Source organism: Protopterus annectens, chromosome 1.part0 (assembly GCF_019279795.1).
Source record: "Protopterus annectens isolate FY-2018-M chromosome 1.part0, PAN1.0, whole genome shotgun sequence".
Lineage (NCBI taxonomy): Eukaryota > Metazoa > Chordata > Ceratodontiformes > Protopteridae > Protopterus > Protopterus annectens.
Genome location: NC_056725.1, coordinates 858,371,508 through 858,384,186, shown reverse-complemented (window position 1 = coordinate 858,384,186; position 12,679 = coordinate 858,371,508). Strand labels below are relative to the sequence as shown.

Below are 12,679 nucleotides of genomic sequence, written 5' to 3'. Positions count from 1 at the left end.
ATACCACAGTCATGTGGTACATAAACAAGAGAAGGGCACACATTCCTACCCTCTATGCAGGCAAGCAATGACCTTGTGGAACACTGCACTGTTTTACCAGGTTCAATTACAAGCACAATTCCTGCCAGGAAAGAAAAACACATTGGCAGACGACCTAAGCAGGAACATCATGGTACATAAGCAAGCAAAGGGCACACATTCCTACCCTCTATGCAGGCAAGCAATGACCTTGTGGAACACTGTACTGTTTTACCAGGTTCAATTACAAGCACAATTCCTGCCAGGAAAGAAAAACACATTGGCAGATGACCTAAGCAGAAACATCATGGATCCACAAGTATTTGCAATGATAGCTCAAAAATGGGGACGCCCAGACATAGATCTGTTTGCAAGCCCCTACAACCACCAACTTCAAAAATTTTGCACAAGGACCTTCCATCCACTAGCTTGGAAAGTGGACGCCCTCTCATTCAGTTGGAAAACATTAACAGTGTGTGCCTTCCCTCCACTACCTCTTCTAGCAAAAGTACTACTGAAAGTCAGATTAGAGAGGCCACAAATGATACTTGTTGCACCAGACTGGCCACGCCAGCATTGGTACCCAATTTTAAGGAACATGGCCCATGGCCCACCACGGATTTTGCCACAAATTCCTCACCTGCTCACCCAGCAAGACCATCAGATTCTACACAGCCAGCTCAAGACTTTAAACCTGGCTGCATGGCAAATTACCTAAACAACCAGCCAACACCTTTATCCAAAGCTGTTATGGATGTCATTCTGGAGGCCAGGAGGCCCAGCACCAGGAAAACCTATTCAGACAAATGGAAAAGATTTTGCGCCTGGAACCAGGCTAAAGGCCTAAACCCCCTTGATCCAAACATCCCTCAGATTCTACAATATTTAACTGAGATGTTACACAAACGACCTTCCTTTTCATCTATTAAGATCCACACCTCAGCAATTTCAGCACGGATCCTCCTTTATTCTCACATCCACTCCTAAGACAGTTCCTCAGAGGGGCTAAGAACTTAAGACCACCAAGGAGAGCTCCAACACCTACTTGGGATCTCAACTTTGTTCTGGAAAAGCTTACACTGCCGCCCTTTGAACCAGCTTTTTCAGCTGACTTAAAATTTCTTTCATGGAAAACTGCCCTACTACTATCAATAACCTCAGCTAGAAAAGTCTCAGAGCTACAGGCACTAATGGCAGTGGAACCTTTCATCATTTTTAATCAAGACAGAGTCTCTCTACTAACTAATCCTTCCTTTATGCCAAAGGTGGTATCCAGTGTGGCCCTAAACCAAACTATTCACTTGCCCACCTTCTTCCCAAATCCCCAGAACAAAGGAGAAAAACTCTGCACTCTTTGGACATTCACAGGCAATTACATTACTACTTGGGTAAAACTAAGACTTTCAGAAAAACTGACCAGCTTTTTGTAGCCTATGCTACAGGATCACAAGGAAAAGCCATCTCAAAACAGACCATTTCAAAATGGATAGGGCATTGCATACGTTTTTGCTACATACATCATGGGAAACCAGTACCTGCTAACATTAGGTCCCACTCCACCAGGGCTACAGCTACATCAGCAGCCTTTCTGAGGGGAGTGCCAACCAAGGATATTCTGGAAGCTGCTACTTGGAGTTCAGTGCACACCTTCACCAAACACTATCACTTACCTCTATACTCTAAGACTAGAGCTGGTTTTGCCACTGCAGTTTTGCAGGGCTTGCTAGCTTCTTCTAACCCTGTCTGACTCCACCTCCCATCCTTAACTTTGGGATTCAACCCAAGTGTGATGACTGCAGCAGGGTAACACGATGAACATAGTACAGTTTTGTACCTACCATAAATGTAGATGTTCGAGTGTTCACCCTGCTGCAGTCCAGGTTACCCTCCCTCCATCCCCTCTGAACTAGCTGAACTTATTTCTACCACTCTATCCTATACTGCCTCTGTGTTGTATTTTCTTGTGCCTAAGGGTTTTGTTTTATTTTTATATAGCTATATGTATATATATATATCTATATATTTTGCCTACCTGTTGGGGGCACCTGACATCTGGGGCAAGAAAAACTGAAGAAAATGGCGTCGGATGCCTCTTATATACCCCTGGCGCACTGACGTCAGGGAAGAAGCGACAGCAACCAGCGTCGGACCAAGACTTTGGAATTCGGGCCGACTGCGGGACCGCCTGATGGCAGGATAACCCAAGTGTGATGACTGCAGCAGGGTGAACACTCGAACATCTACATTTATGGTAGGTACAAAACTGTACTTTTCCCATCCACTCGTCAAGGTTTCTCTTGAAGAGTGCTAGCGAGGAGCTCTGCCTAATGTAGATTGGAATCTTGTTCCAAAGCATGGGAAGTCTCTGGGACAGGAATCTATCCCTCCAGCATGTCCTTTTTATTGTTGTGGTGAGGTTTAGATCCCTAGAGCGTGTGGCTCGAGGGGATAAGTTTTTTTTTAGGTGGAGCATGTCCATGTATTCTGGGATGGACATGGCCTTATTTGTCAGGTAGAGATCACCTCTGAGCAGGCGGTATGCAACCAAGTACAGCTGGAGTTTCTTCAGTCGAGCTGCATAGGGCATCTGTTTAAGGCCAGTGATCCTCTTGGTGAGGTACTTCTGTGGTCTTTCCAGCTGTTGCAGGTGTCTTGTAAGGTACATCCCAAATGGGGCAATGTACTCTATGATGGGTCTGATGAGTGATGAGTAGAGGGGCACAATGACCTCTTTTGATCTGGATGCAAACCCTTTTGTGATTAGGTGGGCCACATAGAAGGACTTTCTAACTACTTTGGCAATGTGATTATCAAAGGAGAGATTACTATCTACTTGGATCCCCAGATCCCTTATTACATTTTCCGTATTTAGGGGACTACCACCTATGTGGTAGTTTGTGGGTACTTTATTTCCAAAGGGAATAACTATGCACTTTTTGGCATTTAGCTTGAGGCCATGATTTTGACACCAGGTTATCTGTCTCAGTGAGACCCTTTTGGAGGATGCCTGTGTCAGCCAGTGAGTCAATTATAGCCCCTCGTTTGCAGTCATCTGCGAACTTGGTCAGCCATAGTCCTCCTGTGCTTGTCTGTACCTCTGAGAAGTATACGTCGAACAGGAGGGGTCATAGGACTGAGCCCTGGGGAACACCACTTGTAACCAGTTTAGAGTCAGACCTAGCTCCCGCAACTCTCACCATGTGGGTTCTGTCCATGAGCCATTTGGCAACCCATCTTGTGACATAGGGGTTTATGTTCAGGCTGGTGAGCTTGTCTATAATAGCAGAATGGGGAATGGTGTTGAAGGCCTTTGCGAGGTCTAGGCAGGCTGTGCGTACCACCTTTCCCTCGTTTATAGCCTTGGTAACTGTCTCACAGAAGTCCACCAGGTTTAGGAGGCATGATCTGCCCTTAACAAAGCTGAACTGGGTAGGGTCCAGTGTTTGGAGGTTCCCAATGTCTCTGTTAATGAGTTCCATGATGATGCGCTCCATAGCCTTGCAGACCAAGCTAGTCAGGCTTATAGGGCGATAGTTTCCGGGGACTGTTGTAGCTCTACCTTTGTGGAGCGGAATAACCATTGCTGTGCACCACTCTATTGGTACATAGCCTGTGGAGAGGCTGAGTTTGAACAGTGTGTTTAGGTGAGGGGTTAGTTTGTCTTTGAGCTCATGTAGGACGCAGCCTGGGACACTGTCCGGTCCCATTGATGCTGTGTTTTTGTCTTTGGAGAATGCTATTTTAACCTAAGTGTCTGTGATTTCAGGGGCTCTACATTCTTGTAGTATGGTTATGGACCCTTTTGGGGGTGGGGGGTGAAGTTTGCACTGAACCTGTCTGCCAAGATGTTGGCAATATCGGTTGGTTCAGTTTATTTTGTGCCATTCTGCACTAACTCCGAGCAGATCTGAGCATTGCCACTTAGATTCTTGACATAGCTAAAGAATGCCTTGTGGTTATCTTTGGAGTCCTTGGCAAGTTTTCTTTCAAAGCCCGCCTTGGACGATTTTATGAAGGATCGTAGTTTCTTGCTGATATTGATCAGGGATGTCTTCCTTTCTTGGGATTTTACTCTTTTCTGTACTAGTTTCCTCCTTCTATTGTATAGCTTGTTTATGGCAGGGGTCCACTAGACAGGTTTCCTTTTCTTAGAGGATTGAGTCTTGGTTTTGCTTGGGATTGCACGATCAATGAGTTCTTGTAGGTGCCCGTAGAATGCATTAGTAAAGGATTTTGCAGCTTGGACAGCGTTATCCTTTAGCATAGGGGCTTTGAAACTTTCCATCTCCGTCTTAAGTAACGTGATGTTTGCTTTTGAAAAGTTTTTCACTGTGGTTTCCTTGTCTGGGGTGGGGGTGGAATGTGGATATCCAAAGTGATTTGTTTATGGTCAGATCTAATCAGTGAGGTGTTGACCTCTGGTGTGGAACACTGGTTGCCCATGCTGGTGATGACCAGGTCCAATATGTTGTCACCTCTGGTGGGAGTGTTGACCAGTTGTTCCAGGGCGTTTGAGTTTATAAATTCTAGGAAATGTTGGGCAAGAAATGTTGGGCAAGGGAGTTAGTACTTGAGTAGTTTTCCCAGTTAATGTTTTGGTAGTTGAAATCACCCAATATTAGGGTGTTTGGTAGGACCTTTATGTTACCCAGTGTTTCCAGAAATGCGGAATGGGGGTCCTGGGACATGATGAGTGATCTGTAGCAAGCTACAATTTGAATTGCAGTTTTGCCCAGTGTTAGTTGCACACGGATAATTTCTGAAGCATGGTGCTGTGCCACTAACCTGGAGGTGTGGTATCCTTGATAAATATGGATACTTCCCGCCTTTTGTATTTCGGTCCGGGTTCTGTGGCCAAAATGTATGGTATGAGTTGAAGCCTGGTAGTGCTGGGGTGCTCTCTGCAGCCTTAAACCAGGTTTCTGTTACTGCACATGTATCGATTTTCTCCATACGGAGGAGGGCTTCGAGTGCGTGCATTTTGAGGTTTAGACTTCTGGCATTGAGTAGTATTACCCTCAGATTTTTGTTACTTGTGCTATTTCTGGCGGTGGGTTTGTCTTTTGAGCCTTGCCTAAAAAAGGCACTGTGGGGGTGGCAAGAGCCTTGGCCAGTATTTGAAAGCCCAAGGGTGCCAGGTGCAAGCTGTCACTAGCGAAGCAGCATGGCTTGTCGAGCATGTCATCCCAGGCAGACAGACACTGGATCCCCTTTGAATGACACCAGAAACTTAGCCAATTGTTGAAATTGATAATTTTTTCTTTATACCATGGTATCATTCTTGGTGAGGGCAGGATGCTACTCAGGGTCAGGGTCATACCGGCCTGCGCTACATGATCAGACAGCTCTTCCATGTCTATTTTCATGTAGTCCAGGGAGGTACAGCTCAGGTCATTCACACCATCATGGACAATGACAGAGTTGTATTTGTACTTGTTCTGGAGGTGACCTGAGTGCTTATGTGGCGGATCTTGGCACCCAACAGGCAGCTAATAGTAACCTTTTCCTTATTCAGCCTTGTGAGTGGGACGTCAGTGTGCCTGACTATAGAGTCACCTATTACTAGTATGTTGGGTATGTTATTTTGCCTTGAGGGCTGTGATTGCATGGCACACTGGTTTTGTGAAGTATGTGTTCCATGGTTTGTGTTTGGGGGTGGAGGTTGCTTGGATGTCTGCTTTGGAGGGCTCTGTTGCTTTTGCAGATTTGTATTTACGTGTGTTTTTTGCCGGTGCTGGTTTAGTGGATCTATGTGAGACTGGTGGTGTGATGCCAGTATTTCCCTTCTCCTCTTGACGGTCTGATGCAGTCTTGTGTTGAGAGAGCTTAGCCTCCAGTTTGGCTGTATAATTGCCTCTCTCGCATGTATTAGTATTTGGTGGTAGGAGGAGAGGGTTGTCTGTGTACGAGGCAGTTGTAACATTGCCTCAAAATGCCCAGATTCACCAGTTGGACTGGAGAATACACCTGAAACTGCCTTTTGGTCATGCCTGGATAGGTACAGTAAACTGTTTAACTGAATGGCAGGTAAGGTCGAATAAGAGATCCTTGTCCTTCTGTAGTGCTAGGGTTTATAAGTGCTTGCTATGAGTTTTGAGCAAGTGCCGGGCTGAGAAATGAATGGCTTGAGTGCTTAAGTTGAAAGTTTGTCTAGTTCCAAGGGAAAAATTGAAGAGGAGACTTTGTGGAACTGGGAATAGTTATACCATAGCTAACTGGCGCTGCCCGGCGTGCAAAACCGGGCAGGCGTGGTTTTTATAGCAAGGAAATGAAAGAGATAGAAATTAGGCCAAAATGGCTAATAAACTACTACTTTCTGGGCTGAATCCACTCCTCCAGGGACACATAGGCTGCTCAAAGTTCCCCTCTCTCACAGGTGAATAGAGAAACGTCCTTCTATCCAAGTAAGGTATGGGCAAACACAGAGATTTGTAACACAGCTCTGAATTCAGCACTAACCTGAAAACTAGACTATACTAGCTTAGAAAGGTGGGAAACAAGTATGTATATATATATATATATATATATATATATATATATATATATATATGTTTTCAGAAAATAAAGCAGATACAATGAACAAAAACACTTTAAATGCACATAAAAAGATGCTTATTGTTATATATCTCAGTTCAGAGTTGTAGTCAATGCCCCTAGTAATAAAGTAGGAAGAAACACAAATACAGTAAAAGCAGATGAATAAAGTGCAGTTTTTTTTATATATATAAAGCAATAGAAAACAAACAATCTGATTTAAACAAGTTACCCAGTTAACGAGAAAAAAACTCAAAACTGAGCCCTGTTCTAGCAGTCTTCAATCAGACAAGTTCTAACTGCACACTCCCGCTACTAGGGTGCAGCGGTACCTTCTCCAGAAAAAATGGCCTGGATCAGTGTTCAAGTTATACAAACAAAGCTAGATTCAGCAGGCCTGAATCTGGTCCTATGCTACAGCAACTAGGCACACCAATTTCAGAAAGAAACCGTTTGAATAAGCAGGCACAATAAGCCTGTGACTAGAAATTCCCAGCTCAGAAGGGCAGAATCCAGCCTTTCCTCCCACAAGAGTGCAGACCACAAACCTTCATAATGTAGAATAACTGGCCTGAAGCCCAAGTGCTTAAACCAGAACTCATGCACTTTTAGAATAGCAGACACTGAGCTTTCAATCAGCAATTCCCAGCATAGAAGGATGTCCGCTACCTATCCTGCCACAACAGTGCAGACCACAAACCTTAAGGTAAAACAACCAGTATGAAGCCCAAGTGCTTAAACCATAAGACTTAGAATAACAGTTACAATTTAATCAGGCTACTACCAACCAGCAATAAGTGCAGCAGAATAAATAAAATTGAGTACTTTTAAGAAGAGGTGAAAGCAAAATAAAGTAGGAGGAAACACAAATACAGTAAAAGCAGATGCATTTTTTTTTGTTAGTAAAGTGCATGGAGAGAGGAAGGAAGAACCTAAGTGGGTTGGCCTTCTCAAATCTTCTCTGTATTATGTAGAGTGAAAACTAGACTCAGAATATGATCTCACTGTATTCGGTTAAGTGAAAAATGAGATGGACTCAGGAGGAGTGTTCAAATACAGACTTACAAGAGAGGCGGACAGTTCCAGAGCCACCAACACTAACATCAAAACAAGAACAGAGAGGGTGGGTGGGGACAAACAAGAAGAAGAATAAGTACAGTTGTACAGATTACAGAGATATTAAAATGCAGACAAAAATGAGAATAAACACTTATATTTTCTCAATATCACAGTTGGCAGTAGGTCGATCTCTCTGCTGCAGCCTGAGCAAATATCTTATTTAAAACACAGGACAGAAACCAAACAATACAGATGCAGGAATAATTTGGCTGGATGAAACCAGTTCTGAAACCTTACTGCCACCAAGAAAACAGACAAGGCCTCCAGACAAAGGATTTAACTACAACTGAGGTCAACACTAAGAGATGTACAGCTATAACACACAAGAAGAATACATACAGTTGTACAGATTACTGAGATATCAAAATGCAGACAAAAATGAGACTAAACACTTACCTTTTCTCAATATCACAGCTGCACTAGGTCAATCTCTCTGCAGCAGCCTAAGCAACGGGTATATCTGATTTAAAACACAGGACAGAAACCAAGCAATACAGATGCAGGAATACTTTTGCCGGATGAAATCAGTTCTGAAAACTTACTGCCACCAAGAAAACAGACAAGGCCTCCAGACAAAGGATTTCACTACAACTGAGGTCAACACTAAGAGATGTACAATTATAACACACAAGAATAAGTACAGTTGTACAGATTACAGAGATATTAAATCAAAATGCAGACAAAAATGAGAATAAATACTTATCTTTTCTCAGTATCACAACTGGCAGTAAGTCAATCTCTCTGCAGCAGCCTGAGCAACAGGTATATCTGATCCAGGTCTCCCATTCTGCCTGCCTTGCAACCCTTTCACCAGTCTGTCACTACAGATGCCTCAGACCTGCTGTGGGGAACTGTTTCTGATGGGGGTAAAAGTGCAAGCTGTGTGGAAGCCTCAAGTCAGAAGCACATAACTGTCAGAGAAATGTTGATAGTGATTAATACTTTGGAAGCCTTAAATAATTTCTGGTCCTTTGGATCTCTCAGAATTTACACAGACAACACCACAGTGATGTGGTACATAAACAAGCAAGGGGGTACCAGATCAGATCCTATTTGCAGTCTTGGTATAATAGACTGGGAGATAGCAACTCTGCTCAGTTTGACCCTGTGGGCTTCATATATTCCAGCAGAGCAAACAAGCCAAACCAGGATCAGGACAGACCTCCATGAATGGAATCTTCATCGTGGGTGTTCCAAAAATTGGTATAACAGTGGGGAGCACCTCAAGTAAATCTGTTTGCCTCCTCAGAACAGATATCTGAAGAAATTCTCCAGGACTCCTTGCAAACAGGGCTATAAGACAGATGCCTTTTCATTCACATGAACTAGAATGGTACTGTATGTTTTTCCACCCTTTCCATAGATGCCTAGATTTGTTCTTGAAGATCCAGATGAAATCCTGAAAAGTAGTGGTTGCAACTCCAGTGATTCTCCCTTCTTTTCTGTCTGACCAAGGGCAACTATGATAAGCTTCCTCATAGACTGGATTTGCAAACCGAAGACATGGTTTGTCTTAACTAACTGCCTGGAAGATAGAATCTTGAATACTTTTTAGTCACCTTTTTTTGAAAGACATGCATCAGATAGTAAAGGAGGTGAAAAAAAAACTGCTAATCGAAAATCATATATGTACAAGTGGAAAAAATGTTCTTGTTAGTGCCAGTTCAGTGATCAGAACCCTCTTCAAATCCATCTCCCTCTGGTTCTTGATTATTTGTGTGAGTTACTGGCTTTTGGCCTTTATTATTCTTCTGTCAAGGATCTCTCTTTTGTCATTTCTGCTGTGTGACAGTAGACTACATTCCCCTTTTTAACCATCCTCAAGTGAAACAGTTTTTGAAAGGGGTGTGGCGTTCTGTCCACCTAGAAAGTGAGTGATCCTCCTTGGGTTCTTGACTTTGCACTTGAAAAGCTTATTCTTTTTCCATTTGAACCAGCTCATCAGACTGAGAATGAGGTTCTTAACATGGAAGACTGTTTTACTTATTGCTCTTACTTTTGCTAGTGAGAGCATTTGAGTTATTTTCTTTTAGTGAGTTACCCTACCTCATTTTTATAAGGACAGTGTTCTTAAGAACTATCTATTCTTTTATCCTAAATTGGCCTCAAAGTTTACCTTAAGCCAGACTGTTATCCTGCTTGCCTTCTTAACCTGAACCCCAAAACAAGAAAGAAAAGATTCTTCACACTTTTTATGTCCCTGGCAGCTCAGATACTACAGATAACAAGATTCAAGCTTCAGGAAAGCTAATCAAATATTTGCTTCCTATGAATATAAGAGGAAAGGAGAAGGAGTGTCAACGCAGACTATTACTAGATACTTGTTGCATGCTATTGCCTTTTATTATACTCACCATAGTAAGCCAGTTCCAGCCATGGTTAGTGCCATTCCACAAGGGCTTTGGCTTCTTCACTGGCTTTCTAGAAAAGGCTGTGGACTCTAGAAGTATTCTAGAGGCAGCAACGTAATTCTCTGTATATACGTTTACAGAGCAAGAGCACTACAAGCTTGATTCCTTTCCCTGGTCCAGAACAGGCTTTGCTAAGATCATTCTACAAGGGCTCCTGGATTCATTATTTTTTCCTTCACCCTTCCTAATTTATAACCTTATAGTAGTTGACACGAATAACTTTAGACTACTTCAGCTCCGATTTAAATATTGAGCACAGTGCAGTTGTGTAAGCAAACTTACCATAGCAGTAGATGTTCTAATAGATTATGTTGCAGTAACTGCCCCTTCCTTTCAGACCACTTATTTTGGCTGCTTTCCATTTGTATTACCATGATGTGGCTGTATAGACCCTTCTGTGTATAGTTTACTGTTGGGTTTATTTACTAATATCATCCTTTCATAGCTCTTGCCTCAGTTCTTTAATTGCTGTTATATTACAAACCTCATCGAGAACGTGGAAGGTATCCTTAAGCTTTGAAAAAGGCCGGTCACTGGGGCAGGACCTAAACAGCATAAGCTTACTTCATCAGTGATCTATTAGAACATCTGCTATTATGGTAAGCTTGCTTACACAACTGTACTTTTCTTAAGCTGCCTTAATTGCTATCCCATCAGTTCATTACAGTATTTACTTTTATTTTTGTTTTATAGCACTACTGTATCTTATGGATTCTTCCTATAACCCAGCAATTTCAGTATCCCTATGTGCCTTTTTCTGTCTTAAAAGGTATGTGACAGTATTTTTAACTGCCAGTTTAAAACTGTCCCTCTCTCCCATTTAACAAACATAGTATTTTGAAATATGTTTATATATTTCTTTATATTTTATTATATATTTTTTATTTATATATATGTTTAATAGCATTGAAAACTGGCTAACTAATCGACAACTGCTCCTGAATCCTAACAAAACCAAGCTGCTACGTTTCTCCCCTACCCATAGGTCCACTCATCTATTCTTCACTATTAAGTCTAAAAATGGCAACATTATCTCCCAGATGAGCAAACAAAGCTCCTAGGAGTATTAATAAACAACAACCTCAAAGTTGACGTGCATATTGACCATGCTATTAAGTCTGTTAACAAAAAACTAGGCTCCCTTTACAAGCTCAAACCTTTCCTCGCCCCTTTTGCTAGGGTTGCTGTTGCACGAACCCATCTTCTCTCCACTCTCCTCTATGCCTCTCCAGTATTTGCCAACCTTTCTAAAACTAACCTCAACAAACTATCCTCCTGTTACTACCATATAGCTAGGTATGCCACTGGTAAGGCATATAGGACTCACCATTGTGACAACCTATTTCAACTTGAATGGCTGGAATTTCCTTCCCTTTTGCAGTTCAACCAGCTTATAGTAGCACACAAAGTACTCAACCAGCCTGATAATACATCAGCTCTCAAGAACATTATCAGCCCACATAATGGTCTCAGGCCACTTCGATCCTCAAATAAACTATTGGTCCTAACCCTAAAATCCAACAACACAGCAGGGGGTTCTCTGTTTGCAAACTCAGTTGATAAAATGTGGAATCTACTTCCTGCAGTTCTTACCCAAGAATCTTCTCTACCCCTATTTAAAAAAAGGCCTCAAAAAATACTTAAAATCATACTGGCTCTACCCCTGCCTAAACCCTGACTAACCCAACCCAACAACTTGGTGTTTCTCAACTCAACTGATTATTAGCAAGCCAGTCATTTTATTGATCAAATGAGTTATGCTATAATATACAGATTTGTCTGCTTGTCACTGAGTTAAACCTTTAGCATGTGGTAGCATATTCCTACTGCGCTAAACCTTGTGAAATGATGTATCTATATTCTTTTTTCGCTCTGTTAATCCTTTAGCATGTGGTAGCATATTGCTACTGTGTTAAACCTTGTGAAATGTTGTATCTGTACTCTTTTCTCGCCCTATTTTAGTATTATTGTATTATTATTACTTGTTTTTGTGTTAATAAATGGAGCTTTTCTCCCCGGGCCTCCACTGAAAATGGACGTGTATCCAGTCGGACTATCCCGGTCAACAAATGTAAAATAAAATAAATAAGTAAATAAAATGTTTGTAAAACACCACTTGGAAGTTCACTGAGTCTTAAAATCTTGAGCTCCTTTGTAGCCCTCTGGCCCTGATATTGACAGAGGCGTTGGTCAGAAGTGCAAATGTCTTCTGTACCTACCAATGGTAAATGTTGCTGCTGTGGACCTCTGTGGTCAGAGAACTGTTTCACAGTGATCCCCTGGGAGCAGAGTCTCTGCCCATTTTCTTGAACAGCGGATGGCAACATCGGATATGCTAATGTGTACTAGATGCCACTGTGCTCAGCACTAGAGGTTTCTTTGTGTAGCCTGACCGTGTGCTACTCAGTGCTAGTGTACTGTTTAGCATGCCTTAGTAATTGTCTGCAATAGGTAAGGCATGAGGTATAGGGCTCAGCTGTCTTATGTTGCAGTACTGCTGCTCCACTGGCGTGAATGAACATCATTCATAAACGAACCACATTCATTCAATATGCAGACATCACTGAGGGTCATTACTGTATTATGGTAATAAGGGC

The 12,679-nt window shown here is 42.3% G+C and overlaps 1 protein-coding gene across 1 annotated transcript in view; it reads left to right on the top strand.

Annotated features, from left to right (window-relative positions):
- The window catches only part of GNPAT (glyceronephosphate O-acyltransferase), a gene marked incomplete in the record, with an annotated part of 1,227,276 nt that overhangs the window by 502,853 nt on the left and 711,744 nt on the right, over positions 1-12,679 (top strand).